We start from the raw sequence: 13,901 nt of genomic DNA, 5'->3' as shown, positions 1-13,901 counted from the left end.
TCAGTGTACAATGATCTGGCAAACTAGTACACGCATAGGTAAAGTTAAAAAACATACACTAATTATCCTGTATGAGGTGCGGGTGAGGCAGCTGTGCCCAGGGGAGTGGCATTGTTACTCCCCTGACCGTACCCCTCCAACAGCCAACCCCAGACGGCCCAGGAGCCCCAGAATACACATCATAGAAATCCCAGATGCGTGTCTGATCAGTGATGAAATGTGAGGTGATCCATGACCACTCCTTGGGAGTGTAGCCCGGGTCCATCTACAATGTCTCACCAGGGCCAACACAGACGGGACTGCAGATTCCGGGTGCTCGAGTGGGAAACAAAGATGGTGGATAACCATGCACATCATGTAACGGAGATGGATGCAGAAGGAAAAATTTAGGCAAATACTTGACCCAAGATAATTTATTACTCCAGGTATGTGGATCCTGGGAGACAATACACCTGAGTCCCGCCTCGTCCTGGTTTAAATGTTCGATTTGCCCATTGGTCCCGGGATGGAACCACAAGGACATACTAACTGAGGCCCCAATTAATGAACAAAATTCCTTCCAAAATCACCAGATAAACTGTAGGCCTCTATAAGATACAATCTCTACTACTGACAAACCGTGCAAACAAAAAACTTTGTGCTTTAAGATTTCAGCTGTTTGCTTGACCAAGGGAATTTTCGGCAAAGCAAAGAAGTGCGCCATTTGAGAAAATCGATCAATCACCGAGAGAATGACGGTGTTGTCCTGCGATGCTGGCAGCCCCGTCATGGAGTCCACTGCTATATGGGACCAAGGCCGGCGGGGAATGGGAGAGGTCGCAACCTTGTCACAGGATGTCGGTAAGATTTGTGGGCAGCGCATACCACACATGAGCAGGCATAGTCTTTCACATCTCTTCGGATGTTGGGCACCAGAAATCCCAGATGCGTGTGGGGTGATGGGCCACCACAAATGCTATTTAATGACAAATTAGGTTTGCTATGCATTTGCTATGCCGGGACGACATACGGTCTTGTTGATGTGGGCCCATTGAATTACTCGACCCCTTAAGGAAGGCACAATAAAAAGTCAGTCGTCGGACATCCTTAGGAACTGTGAGTATCTTGAAGGGATACCATTTCCCACTTCCCACATGATTCTGGTTGTATGGGCGTGGGCTTGGAATCGTCTTTTTCAGGTGAATATAATCGAGATACTGCACCAGGCTTGGCATTTTTTAACCCTTACCGAAAGGTAAGACACGGTCAAAACGAGCAAAAAAAAAAAAAAAAAAAAAAGTGCCCACCTAGCTTGTCTTGGGTTGAGTCTTTTTGCTGATTTCCTGATTGGTCAAAACAAGAAAGGGAGCCTGAATCCCCTAAAGCCAACATCTCCACTCCGTTAGAGCTATCGTGACTGCTAACAGCTTGCGGTCTCCATTGTCGTAATTTCACTCTGCCAGAGTGAGCTTTTTTTTGACAAGAACAAACAAGGATGTAACTTGTCATCTGCGGAATTTCTCTGTGAACAACCGACCCAACCCCGCAATCAGATGAATCAACCTCAACCACAAACTCACGGTTGGGATTAGGTATGGCGAGGATAGGGGCTGAGACAAATTTTGTCTTTACTTTTTTTTAAAGCGAGCTCACAGGCCAGGTCCTATACAAATTATCTGTTAAGAGAGGTAAGGTTATGCAAGGGTGAAGCTACCGTGCTGAAATCCCTAATAAACCTGCGGTAGAAGTTAGCAAACCTAAGAAACCTATGCCCTTCCTTGTTATCAAGATAAACGAAAAGCAAAGATTCAGCAGATCGCAAAACACATCATGGACAAAACTGGAATACAGCTGGAGCGTTCCTGAGGCCAAAAGGCACCACCAACTACTCATAATGTCCGACAGGCATGTTGAATGTGGTTTTCTACTCGTCCCTCTCCTGAATCCAGATGAGGTGGTCAGTGCTCCTCATGTCTAGCTTGTTAAATATCTTGTCCCCCTCCAGAAGCAGTGGAAATGAGAGAGCGAGGGGACCTGTTTTTGATGGTTATGCTGTTGAGTCCCTGATAATCAAGGAGGGCCGCAGGGTATATGTCCTTCTTTTCTACAAAAAAAAAACCTGCTCCTGCCGAAGATGATGAGGATTGGATGAGCCCGGCGGCTGGTAACCCTTCCACGTACTGCTTCATGGCTAGGTGTTCCAGTCCTGAAATAGAGAACAATCTCCCACAAGAGGGTGAGGTTTCAGGCAACAAATTAATGGCACAATCATGCAGTCTTTGGCCTTGAAAAAAAATTTTGAGGTCATGAAAACAGAAAGACACCTGAGACAGGTCTGAGTCCTTTATGGAGAATTGAGTACCTCCCTCTGCCGTCTCTACGGCTCCCATTTTATGTGACAGGCTTTGGTGGAATTGACACCCCAAGACTCGATTCCCCCTGAAAGTATGGGGGTTGTGCAACCTTAACAACGGGGTACCCAAGATCAGGTCATGATTTTTCAGACTTGCTGATTCAGAGAAGCCAGTGTGACCTTAGGTACCGCGTGGGCATGGTGCTTTTCTATGAGGTTCAGAGCCACCGTTATTGGAGTCTTGTCCAGGTGAGCTGCAGGCTTGGCGTGGCAATGAGCCACTGTGTCTTCCTGATGCCCAGAGTTGAAACAACACCGCTCTCTTAGAGACAAGAAGCTCCTCATGGATGAGTCGGAAACAGCTCAATCGCATGGGTTCCTCTGTGGTTGCAGCAGGGAGTGACGACAAGCCGGAGGTTATAGCGTAGGATGTCAAACCTGTTGTTGCTTGAAGTCCATTAACTGCTTACCTATTTTTAGGGTGAGGGCAATGGGGGAATCCAGGTCCGCAGGCAAATCCTGTCATTACATTGACTCCGGGCTGTGAGAATGTGCAACTCTATTGTGTAATCTGACACCCTGCATTTGCCATACCGGAGTACGAACATAGATCACGTGGCATCAGGTTCCAGAGTTTACATCCTGGAATACCTGTTTCATCATCCTCACAAAGGATTCCCACGATCAGCATGTGTCTGTGTTGCGGCTTGGTTCAGCTGTGGCCCAAGCTTCCATGTGTGGTCAGAGCGTCCCGTAGCCACCTCTGGGGTTCTGCCGGCAACAGGTTGGTTTGGCATGGATTCCCGCTGCAAGATTACCTGTTGCAACATGGTTCTCTGTTGCTCTAAGAGCTTACCAGAGGCAATGAGTTGCTCCTCGTGCTGAACCTCGCATCTGGAGAGTTTTGTGCACCGGGTTGGAGGTGACTGGGTCCATGAGTTGACCAGATTATTTTCTCAGGAACAGATCACGGGGTTGGACCCAGAATGCACAACTCATTTGACCAAGTGCAGTTTGGGGAGCATATTTATTCGTTCCAAGGTCGATACACAAGCAGGGAGTGCAACAGTGTCAGAATCAAAAGGCGAGGAAAGGTCGAGAACAAGGCAGGGTTTGGTTCACAAAGGGTCAAAGATATAAACATGGAACTGTGGAAACATGACATCAAGGTACAGTGAAGAAAATGAGTATTTTAACACCCTGCTATATTGCAAGTTCTCCCACTTAGAAATCATGGAGTGGTCTGAAATTTTCATTGTAGGTGCTTGTCCACTGTGGGAGACATAATCCAAAAAGAAAAATCAAGAAATCACAATGTATGATTTTTTTAAACGATTTATTTGTGTGATACAGCTGCAAATAAGTATTTGGACACCTATCCATCAGATGGAATTCTGACCCTCAAAGACATGTTAGTCTGCTTTTAAAATACATACACTAAAAAAACAGCTGTGACTCGTTCAGAATGCTGTAGATTGGGTTCTACTCATAATAAAGAGGTCCGACCATTTACTCCAATTCTTAAGTTTTTACATTGGCTTTAGAATAGATTTTAAAGTTTTGCTACTGAACTATAAATCACTGCATGGTGTAGCTCGGAAATACATGAAATAAATGCTATTGGAATAAAAACCCAGTAGGGCTCTGAGATTGACAGACTTGGGTTAAGTGGAGGAGCACAGAGCTCAAAGCAGTATTTAGCTATTATGCTGCACACAAATCCCGTAATTTCTCATATATAATGTGAAAAAATGTTCAATCAATATTCAATAGAGCACATTATATTTAATATGCCACTGACGCCTAAAACATAAAATGTTGCATGTTTTTTTTTTACCAAAAATAATAATCCGGAATGGACCCATCTGTTTTTTCACAGCAAATCAGAATGTTGCCGTATATCTTTTTTTTTTCATCTCCAGTGAAAGTCTCTCTAGGATTTTGTGAACCAAAACCAGGAAGTGACATTTTTTGTAGTAGTGGGGTCAAGTGTTCATATTGGTTTCTACCAATTGTACCGGCAAAAAATTACCCGTTTTTTTTTTCAGCGTGTTAACCAAAATGCCAGCTCGTTGTATTGCTGGATTTTGCTCGAACACTTGGGAGGATGGATTCACTCTTCACACGTTTCCAAAAGATCCGGTTCGTCGTGAAAAACTAACTGCACAGGTGCAAAAGACAAGAGCTTTGTGGGTTCTAAATGACAGGTAGGTGTGAATAGAGCTATTTAAAAAACTAATAGTTGGGGGGGACTTATTTGTCTCAAACTCTTTATAGCATTTGTTACGTGATTGTCAAGTCAACTAACAGGAAGAGCACCTGTCCCTCTCCAGACCTGCAGGGGGCAGAAAAGCCTCAATCACACATCTTCAAACTTCCTTTCAGAGGCCAAGGGCGGGCCATATTGCTCACAGACATCATGCAAGCTTGTGAGGAACAAAGAAAGCCTACTAACAAAAGGAATAAATCACGAACAAACAACTAAAGCAACCAAGAAGCAACTAAAAAACCCGAAGGCACCCCTCAGTTTCCGGTCAGACGCAACTGGTAGTGAAAGGACTTGGATGCAAATTGGTTAATTTGTTTCATTTCAGTTACTAGCTTTGTGTTCGTCTAACTTCCGAATAAATCAAAAGTATTCATGGAGACAAAGTGTTTGCTTTTGTTTGATTTATTCAATCAGTTATGGTGCTTATTTACTTTTTACTTTGTTACTTTTGAATACTTAAATGTATGTCATTAATTTACTTAAAATGTGATTAATAAGGTTAAAGTAATGCTTTGATGATCCATTTGTTTAAACTAAAAATAATGCAATGTGTTCAATGTGGTTCTATGTTCAAGGTTTTCAAGCTAATCAACCTCTAATCATCCTCCAACGACCTTCTAACCACCTTAACCATCAATAAACTGTGAAAAGAGGAAGATTTGAGTTGTTCATGTGTTTGAAGACCAAGGCCCTTTTCAAGTTGGTGCAAAGAACTGAGGGAGTTAAAGACAACTTGACAGTGATAATTTAGAATAAATCCCCTTGGTTAAACCGGCAACATATAACAAAACACTTGTATTGCGTTTAAGACAGTTTAATCACACACAATACAATACAACACAAAACAAAGACTAAATAGAAGTACAAAGACAGTTTGGTAGCGTGTAACATGAGCTAACTCTGCGAAACAACGTATCGTCACCACTCGAACTCAAACAACTTGTCCAAAAGTAGCAATAATCAAAAGCGTCCGCGTCCAACTGTGTAATCTTTCTCTCAGAACGTAACAAAAGATCCATGTCACATCGGTGGTGTCCGTGTACTTGTCTGAAAGCAGCAGGATAAATAAAAAGCTCCGTCCGCATAAACGACGTAATCCTTCTCTCAGGACGTAACAAAAGATCCATGTCATATCATCGGTGGCCGCCATTCGCTGCCATTTCACCCGGCGCGGAGATGGGTCGGGCCGGGAGGCTGGCTGTGTGACATCTGCAAATGACGTTGCAGGCAATATGGCCACCACTGGGATGTCGAGTGAGACTTCCGCAACTTTGCGCAATAATGTTATAATGTTAACGTTCTCCACTCGTTTTTTTTTTTCGTATAGACATTGAAGTGAATAATATATGTAGTTTGCATTACAATATCTATTTTAAAATGTAGATTTGGGTGTCATTGGCACTTTAAGTATAGCTTAAACATAAAAATAAAATCACATTGTATAGCCATACACAGGTACATAGAGTGGTTAAAAAAAGGTATACATTTACATTTCAATATGATATTTTATGTCTTGTATTATACATGTATATGTACAGTAGTACTGCTACTTACAAAATTAATCAGTTCTGGAAGTCATTTCGTAGCACGTGAAATTTTCGTAAGTAGAAACACATTTTACATGTAAATAGCCTGATAATATCCAATAGCTAAAAATAGCCAAATTTTTGTTGTGGGTCACATTGTAGTTACCATAAAAAATATAAAAATCTTAAATTGCCTCATCTTGTTTACATTTATGAACTAGTTTTTGAATCAAAAAACAAAGGAAATGTGTTTTCAACTATTGTTCATGTTTTGTCACACAAAAATGCTTCTAATAGCTCAAGGTTGTAATTTATGGTATATGACAATCTGAAATTTTGGTACATCTTTTCAGAAGAATCATGGCAGTTGACACACGAGATTTGCCTTTGCAGGCCACATAAACTCATGTAGAAGGCCGGATCTTGAGTTTGACATCTTTGTTTTAGATGATTATTTTAAATCCAAAGAAATTGTTGTAATTTATCTATTCATTTAATTTAAAATTGTGTCTCCCTTTACATTTGGATATTGTACAAAATTCGGATTTTGTTTTGTACAAACCAGTTATGACAATCTATGTGGAGGCTAGCTTAACTTAATCTTCTTAACTGGAGGCTGACCGTACACCAGTTTCTATTGTGGTTTCGTGGTTTTAGGAGAAGTTTGTGTATTGTCATGGTTACTACAGTTTTGTATGTGTATACATGTTAGGGAGCAGACAGCAGTCTGTTACTGGAGTGGATAGCGCAGATGATGGCAACAGTTAATGGCAGATACGAGGAAACCCCAACCACTTAGCACTTAACCTTACTCAGGTTGCAGGAGTGATTGAATCTATCCCAGCTATCTCACCCGGAGAAAACCCGCGCGGGCATGAGGAGAATGAGCAAACTCCACACAGGCAAGGTCAGATTTGAACCTGGATCCTCAGAACTGCGAGACAGATGTGCTAAATAGTCATACACCATACTGTCCAAAATGTTATTGTAGCATGTACAGGTTTAAATGAAATGTAATTAATTTAGGATGAAAGTTGAACATGGGAGCAACAGATGTGTCATTTCCGGTTCAAAATGACGAGAAACTGTCATGAACAGAACACGAGATTGGAAACAAAATGCACGACTCTGGATACAACGTGCAATAGGAGAAGAGGATTCGAACAATCCTTTGTCAGGAGACAGGCAACCTGTCCAAAAATGCAACAATATCAGAATCAGGCGAGGCCAAAAACAAGGCAGGGTCTTGTTTACAAGAAGTCATTGACATGGAACAAGGAAACACTGGATTGTGACAAAGTGCAACAAATTGGCAAAGGACATTGAGACATGAGGAAATATATACATGAAGTAAGGGTTCGGGTGGAGAACAGGTGCTCGTCAGAATTTTAGAGCAGACGTGTGGTGTTCACTTCTGTCCTGATCTCCGTTGCTCAAGTCTCATGAAGGCTAGCTTTGAGGTCGTACAGAATGCTTCGCAGTTGAGGCTGCTCTTCAACAGGTCTGCATCACCTTGGGGTGAGGTGGAACCTTTTGGCTGGGCCAGTTGGTCGGAGAAAACAGCTGAATAAGGGAGCCCAGGGCGAGCGACCACAGCCGGGCATCAAGGAGAGAAATTACTTTTTATGGCCAAAAAGAGATGAAAATGGGGTTTTATTCCTTTTTTGTCCTTCCTTTCTTACCACCTAACCAAACCAAACGGGATGCCAGACCCCACCTCCCTGACCGTTACTTTTTATATTTTAGGATTAATTTGTGGTTTTAAAGTGATGGAAATATTGAGTATCAATTATTGGATTTAAGATAAAACCATTTCCCCCATCATAGACTTGTCCCACGCTGATCTCGAATTCCCTTGATGAATTCAAGTGTCATGATTGTGGAAAGACAGGTTTTTCACTATTTGTAATGTCACATTTGTGTGGGGATGTCTTTTTTTCTTCATTCTGGTGCAGTTGGCAACAGATTCAACATCAGAGATTGAGGTTTGTAAAAATGCGGTGAGTAGAGGTGTTCATGTAATGTTCTGAGAGTATCATATTCCAGTTAATCCATCAGAGATTATCACGTCTGCATTGGCGTTCCGTTGCCTGTCGGTGTCACTATCAACCCATACATTGTCTCGTTTGGGCTGGGCAATGTGATTCCTCTGCATGGCCATGAGCTGCCTCTGTGCAGGGGCGGTATGCGGGTGGTAGTCTATTAATCTAGTGCTATGATACCACCCTCGTCCGTCCAGTCTCTATTTTGATGTTCTGGGCTACTGATCCATTTCCCATTGGAGTGCCGAAACAAATGTCTGTCTCTTGCCCTTGGCTAAGGATGTTGATTCAGTTAGTGTCAGCCTGCAAAAGTAAGGCCCGCTGAGTTGCAGAGTGTCAGGTCTGTGTGGTCACTACTTATAAATAAATCCGTTCATTTTCTTGGCCGCTTATCCTCACAACGGTCGTGGTAGTGCTAGCCTAACACAGCTGTCAACGGAGGCAGGGTACACCCTGATCGGTTTGCTAACCAATCGTGGGGCACATAGATACAAACAGCCGCAACCACAATCACACCTGAAGAAAGGAGGAAACCCGCACAGGCAGAACATGCAAACTCCACACGGGCGAGTCCGGGATTGAAACCGGGACCTCAGAACTGTGAGGCCAATGCTTTCCAGCTGATTCACCGTGCCATCCATATAAATAAATATACAGTAAAACTATTTTTTAAAAAATACAGTAAAACAATTATCTGATCCCCTCATCCAGCAGTCACCTTATCGTGGTGGAGGGGTTTGTGTGTCCCAATGATCCCAGGAGCTAAGTTGTCTGGGGGCCGTGGCCCCCATCTGGAGCCAGGCCTGGAGGTGGGGCTCGAAGGAGAGCACCTGGTGTAATATGTGTAATGCATTTTTACAATGCATAATTTTGCTTCTGTCCATCGATCAAAATATGATTCTGTATTTTATGCAAATTTTTTCAAATAATTATTCTGAAGTTCTCCTTCTTGAGCCGGCACCTTATTGTGGTAGAGGTGTTTGTGTGGCTCAATGATGCTGGGAGCTAAATTGACTGGGGCTTCATATTCCCTGGTTGTGTCACCCATCCTAAAAGAGTCCTGGATGAGGGACCAAAGTATGACTCCATAAACCCCCATGACGGATATATATCTTGGATTGAGGTTTCCCTTGCACAGACGCGGGGTTACCCCCCACCCACCTCCATCCACCCCTGTGGTTCTGCTAAAAAGCAAGCGCATGGTAGTCAAGGCCTGCACCTATGGTGCTCGGCACGGCATAGCCAAAAAAGGTAACATGGGTCCCCCTTCCCATGGGCTCACCACCTGCGAGAGGGGCCATAGGGGTCTGGTGTGATGTGAGCTGGGCAGTGGCCAGAGGCGGGGACCTTGGGGATCTGATCCCCAGCTACAGAAACTAGGTCTAGGGGCATGGAATGTCACCTCTTTGGCAGGGAAGGAGTTCTAGTTTGTGCCTGAGGTCGAAAGGTTCTGAGTAGATATAATCGGACTTGCCTCTACGCAACATTTGGGCTCTGGTACCAGTCCTCTTGAAAGTGGTTGGACTCTGTTCCACTCTGGAGTTGCCCACGGTGAGAGGCGCCAAGCAGGCGTGGTTGTACTCATTGCCCCCCAGCTCGGGGCTTGTAAATTGGGGTTCACCCTGGTGGATGAGAGGGGAGCCTCCCTTTGCCTTCAGGTAGGGGGACAGGTCCTGACTGTTCTTTGTGCCTATGCACTAGAGTCCTTAGAGGGGGTGCTGGAGAGTGCTTTCTCTGGGGACTCCATCATTCTGCTGGGGGACTTCAATGCCCACGTGGGCATTGACAGTGAGACCTGGAAGGGCATGATTGGGAAGAATGCCCCCCGTCTCGATCAGAACCCGAGTGGTGTTCTGTTACTGGACTTCTCTGCTCGTCATTCATTGTCCATAATAAACACCGAGTTCAGACATAAGGGTGTCCACATGTGCACTTGGCACCAGGACACCGTAGGTCGCAGTTCGACGACCTACTTTGTGGAGTGTCATCAGACTTGCGACTGTATGTCTTGAACACTCAGGAGAAGACAGGGGCGGAGCTGTCAACTGATCATCACCTGGTTATGCGTTGGCTCCAATGGTGAGGGAAGATGTCGGTTCAATGTAGCAGGCCCAAACGCATTGTGAGGGTCTGCTGGGAACTGCTGGTAGATTCCCCTGTCAGAAGGAATTTCAACTCCCACCTCTGAAAGAACTTTGCTCATATTCCGGGGGCTGCGGGGGACATTGAGTCCGAGTGGATAACGTTCCGCGCCGCCATTGCTGAGGCAGCCGACTGGAGCTGTGGCCGTAAGGTGGTCGGTGCCTGTCGTGGTGGAAACTCCCGAACATGTTGGTGGACACCGACAGTGAGGGATGCTTTCAAGCAGAAGAAGAAGTCCTATTATGCATTTTTGGTCTTTGGGACCCCGAGGCAGCTTATAGGTACTTTGCATCTGCAACATTGCGTGGACATCAGGGACAATGCCTCTGGATTGGCAGACTTTTAAGAAGAGGGACTGGAGGATATGTTCCAACTATAGTGGGATCACAGTCCTCAGCCTCCCTGGTAAGGTCTATTCAGGGGTGCTGGAGAGAAGGGTCCGTTGGGAAGTCCAATCTCAGATTCAGGAGGAGCAATGTGGTTTTCGTCCTGGCCGTGGAACCGTGGACTGTGGGGGGTTGTTCGGGAGTATGGGGAATTTGTTCCGCATTGCCAGCAATAAATCTGACTTATTTCCAGTTAGAGTTGGACTCCACCAAGGCTGCCCTTCGTCACCAATTTTGTTCACAACTTTTATGGACAGAAATCTCGAGGCACAGCGAAGGTGTAGAGGGTGTCCGGTTTTGTGGCATCTGCATCAAATCTCTACTCTTTGCAGATGATCTGGTTCTGTTGGCTTCATCAAGCTGTGATCTCCAACGCTCATTGGAGCTGTTCACAGCCGAGTGGAGTGGCTGGAATGAGAATCAGCAGCTCCAAAACTGAGACCATGGCCCTCAGTCGAAAAGGGTGGTGTCAGGTTTATCAATTAGGCATTCATTAAACTGGACAAAAAGGAAGCAAAGACACCAGTTCAAGTCTCGCGAGGAGAGAGGAGAGGAACTGTCTCATACAAATCACCACTGCACTCTCTGATTTTCCTCTCCTCAGCACCTGTATTTATTTAGTTTCAAGACACCCCCTTATTTATATTACCATTACAAAAAGGAGACAGCAAGTAAAACATAGTTGGAAACAAAGTGTACTTGTTTGTTCATGTGTATGTACATGTGTGGTCATCATTTCTTTAACAGGCAGCAGGTGCTCCTGGTTCTAACAGTTCTGATGATTAGATGTTTTTGTTCTTGCTATCTCCTGCTTGGCGGCTGCCACGTTATCTCGAGCAGAGCAAAGCATTTCCTTATTGGAAGCAGATGTATGATAATTATATTCACAATTATTCCTACAGATGGCGTGCCCTCTCTGGTTGGGGATGAGATCCTGCCCCAAGTAGAGGAGTTCAAGTATCTTGGGGTCTTGTTCACGAATAAGGGAAGAATGGAGCGATTCGTTGTGGTAAAGAGGGAGCTAAGTCAGATGGCGAACCTCTCAATTTACTAGTCGATCTACGTTCCTTCCCTCACATATTGCCATGAGATGTGAGTTGTGACCAAAAGAACACGGTCCCGGATACAAGCGGCCGAAATGAGTTTCGGGGCTCTCCCTGAGAGATTGGGTGAGAAGCTCGGTCAATTGGGAGGGGCTCAGTGTCGACCCGCTGCTCCTCCACATTGAGAGGAGCCAGATAAGTTCTCTGGGGCATCTGATCCGGTTGCTTACCGGATGCCTCCATTGTGAGGTGTTCCGGGCATGTCCCTGACATGACCCCGGGAATGACCCAGTACATGGTGGAGACACTTTGTCTCTTGGCTGGCCTGAGAACGCATCGGGATCCCTCCAGAAAAGCTGGAGGAAGTGGCTGGGGAAACCAAAGGCTTGGGTATCACTGCTGAAGCTACTTTCCCCGCGACCTGACCCGGAGAAGCGGTAGAAAATGGATGGATGGATGGATGGATGGATGGACAACTATCTGATGGAAAAATCCCATTCAAAATTTCTTGTTGTACATCCCGTTTTGTAAGAGTGTACACAGTTTTGATATATATTGCAATGTAGTGTAATATATGAGTGACCTTTGAAACTGAGCGCCAGTCATTTCGGTCGACAGCAGATGGCGATTTTTCCTGACATGGCAGCGCTCTGAAATGGCTAAATTGTAAAGCCCAGATGACAAAAATGTTTTGGGGCCAGTTAAAATTCACATTTGCCATGGTAGGTTAATTGAAGACTCAATTACCTGTAATGGGCTGTCAACCAGTTCAGGGTGTACCTCATCTCTTGCCTGACAATAGCTGGGCTAGGTTTCACATGCTCAGGACCCTGGTCATGATAAGCAGTACAGAAAATGGATGGATTGTTTATACTGTATGTTATTTAATACATGCACATTACTTCCAGCAAGTTCTCAAGTATAATGTAGCTAAAAATTAGGTATTATATGACAAGTATTGAGCACTTCCTGAACATACCTGAAGCTCAAGACACTGGAGTGTAGTTACTCGATCCACCGCAACGGCTATATGATACAGAACTGATGTTATATAGTGCCTTGTGAAAGTATTCTGCCCCCTTGAACTTGTCAAACTTTCGCCACATTCCAGGCTTCAAACATAAAGATCTAATTTTCCTTTTGGATTGTGCCGTGAGGGGTCGCCACAGCGTGTCATCTTTTTCCATCTAAGCCTATCTTGTGCATCTTCCTCTCGAACCCCCAGTGTCCTCATGTCCTCGCTCACAACATCCATCCACCTTTTCTTTGGTCTTCCTCTTGCTCTTTTGCCTGGCAGCTCCATCCTCAGCATCCTTCTCCCATTATACTCACTCTCTCGCCTCTGAACATGTCCAAACCATCGAAGTCTGCTATCTCTAACCTTTTCTCCAAAACGTCCAACTTTGGCTGTCCCACTAATGAGCTCATTTCTAATCCTATCCAACCTGTTCACTCCAAGCGAGAACCTCAGCATCTTTATTTCTGCTCCCTTCAGTTCTGCTTCCTTCTTACATAAAGATAGAACTTTTTTTTTGTCAAGAATGAACAACAAGTGGGACACAATCGTAAAGTGGAACAACATTTATTGAATGTTTTAAACTTTTTTTTTTTTTACAAATAAAACCCTGAAAAGTGGGCCGTGCAATATTATTTGGCCCCCTTGGATTAATATTTTGCAGCGCCACCTTTTGCTGAAGTTACAGCTGCAAGTCACTTGGGGTATGTCTCAATCAGTTTTGCACATCAAGAGACTGAAATTCATGCCCATTCTTCCTTTAAAAACAGCTCGAGCTCAGTGAGGTTGTATTGAGAAAGTTTGTGAACAGCAGTCTTCAGCTCAGCCGACATACTCTTGATTGGATTCAAGTCTGGACTTTGCCTTGGCCATTCTAACATCTGGATCCGTTTATTTGTGAGCCATTCCATGATAGATTTGGCTTTATGTTTTGGATCATTGTACTGGTGGACGAGAAATCTCCGTCCCAGTTCCAGGTCTTTTGCATACTCCAACAGGTTTTCTTCCAGAATGGTCCTGTATTTGCCTCCATTTATCTTCCCATCAATTTTAACCATCTTCCCTGTCCCTGCTGAAGAAAAGCAGGCTCAAACCATGAGGCTACCACCACCATGTTTGACAGTGGGGATGGTGTGTTCAGGGTGA

This window comes from Syngnathoides biaculeatus, chromosome 4 (genome assembly GCF_019802595.1).
Source record: "Syngnathoides biaculeatus isolate LvHL_M chromosome 4, ASM1980259v1, whole genome shotgun sequence".
Lineage (NCBI taxonomy): Eukaryota > Metazoa > Chordata > Actinopteri > Syngnathiformes > Syngnathidae > Syngnathoides > Syngnathoides biaculeatus.
The sequence above is the reverse complement of the archived record's forward strand: the minus strand, read 5'-3'. Positions refer to the sequence as shown.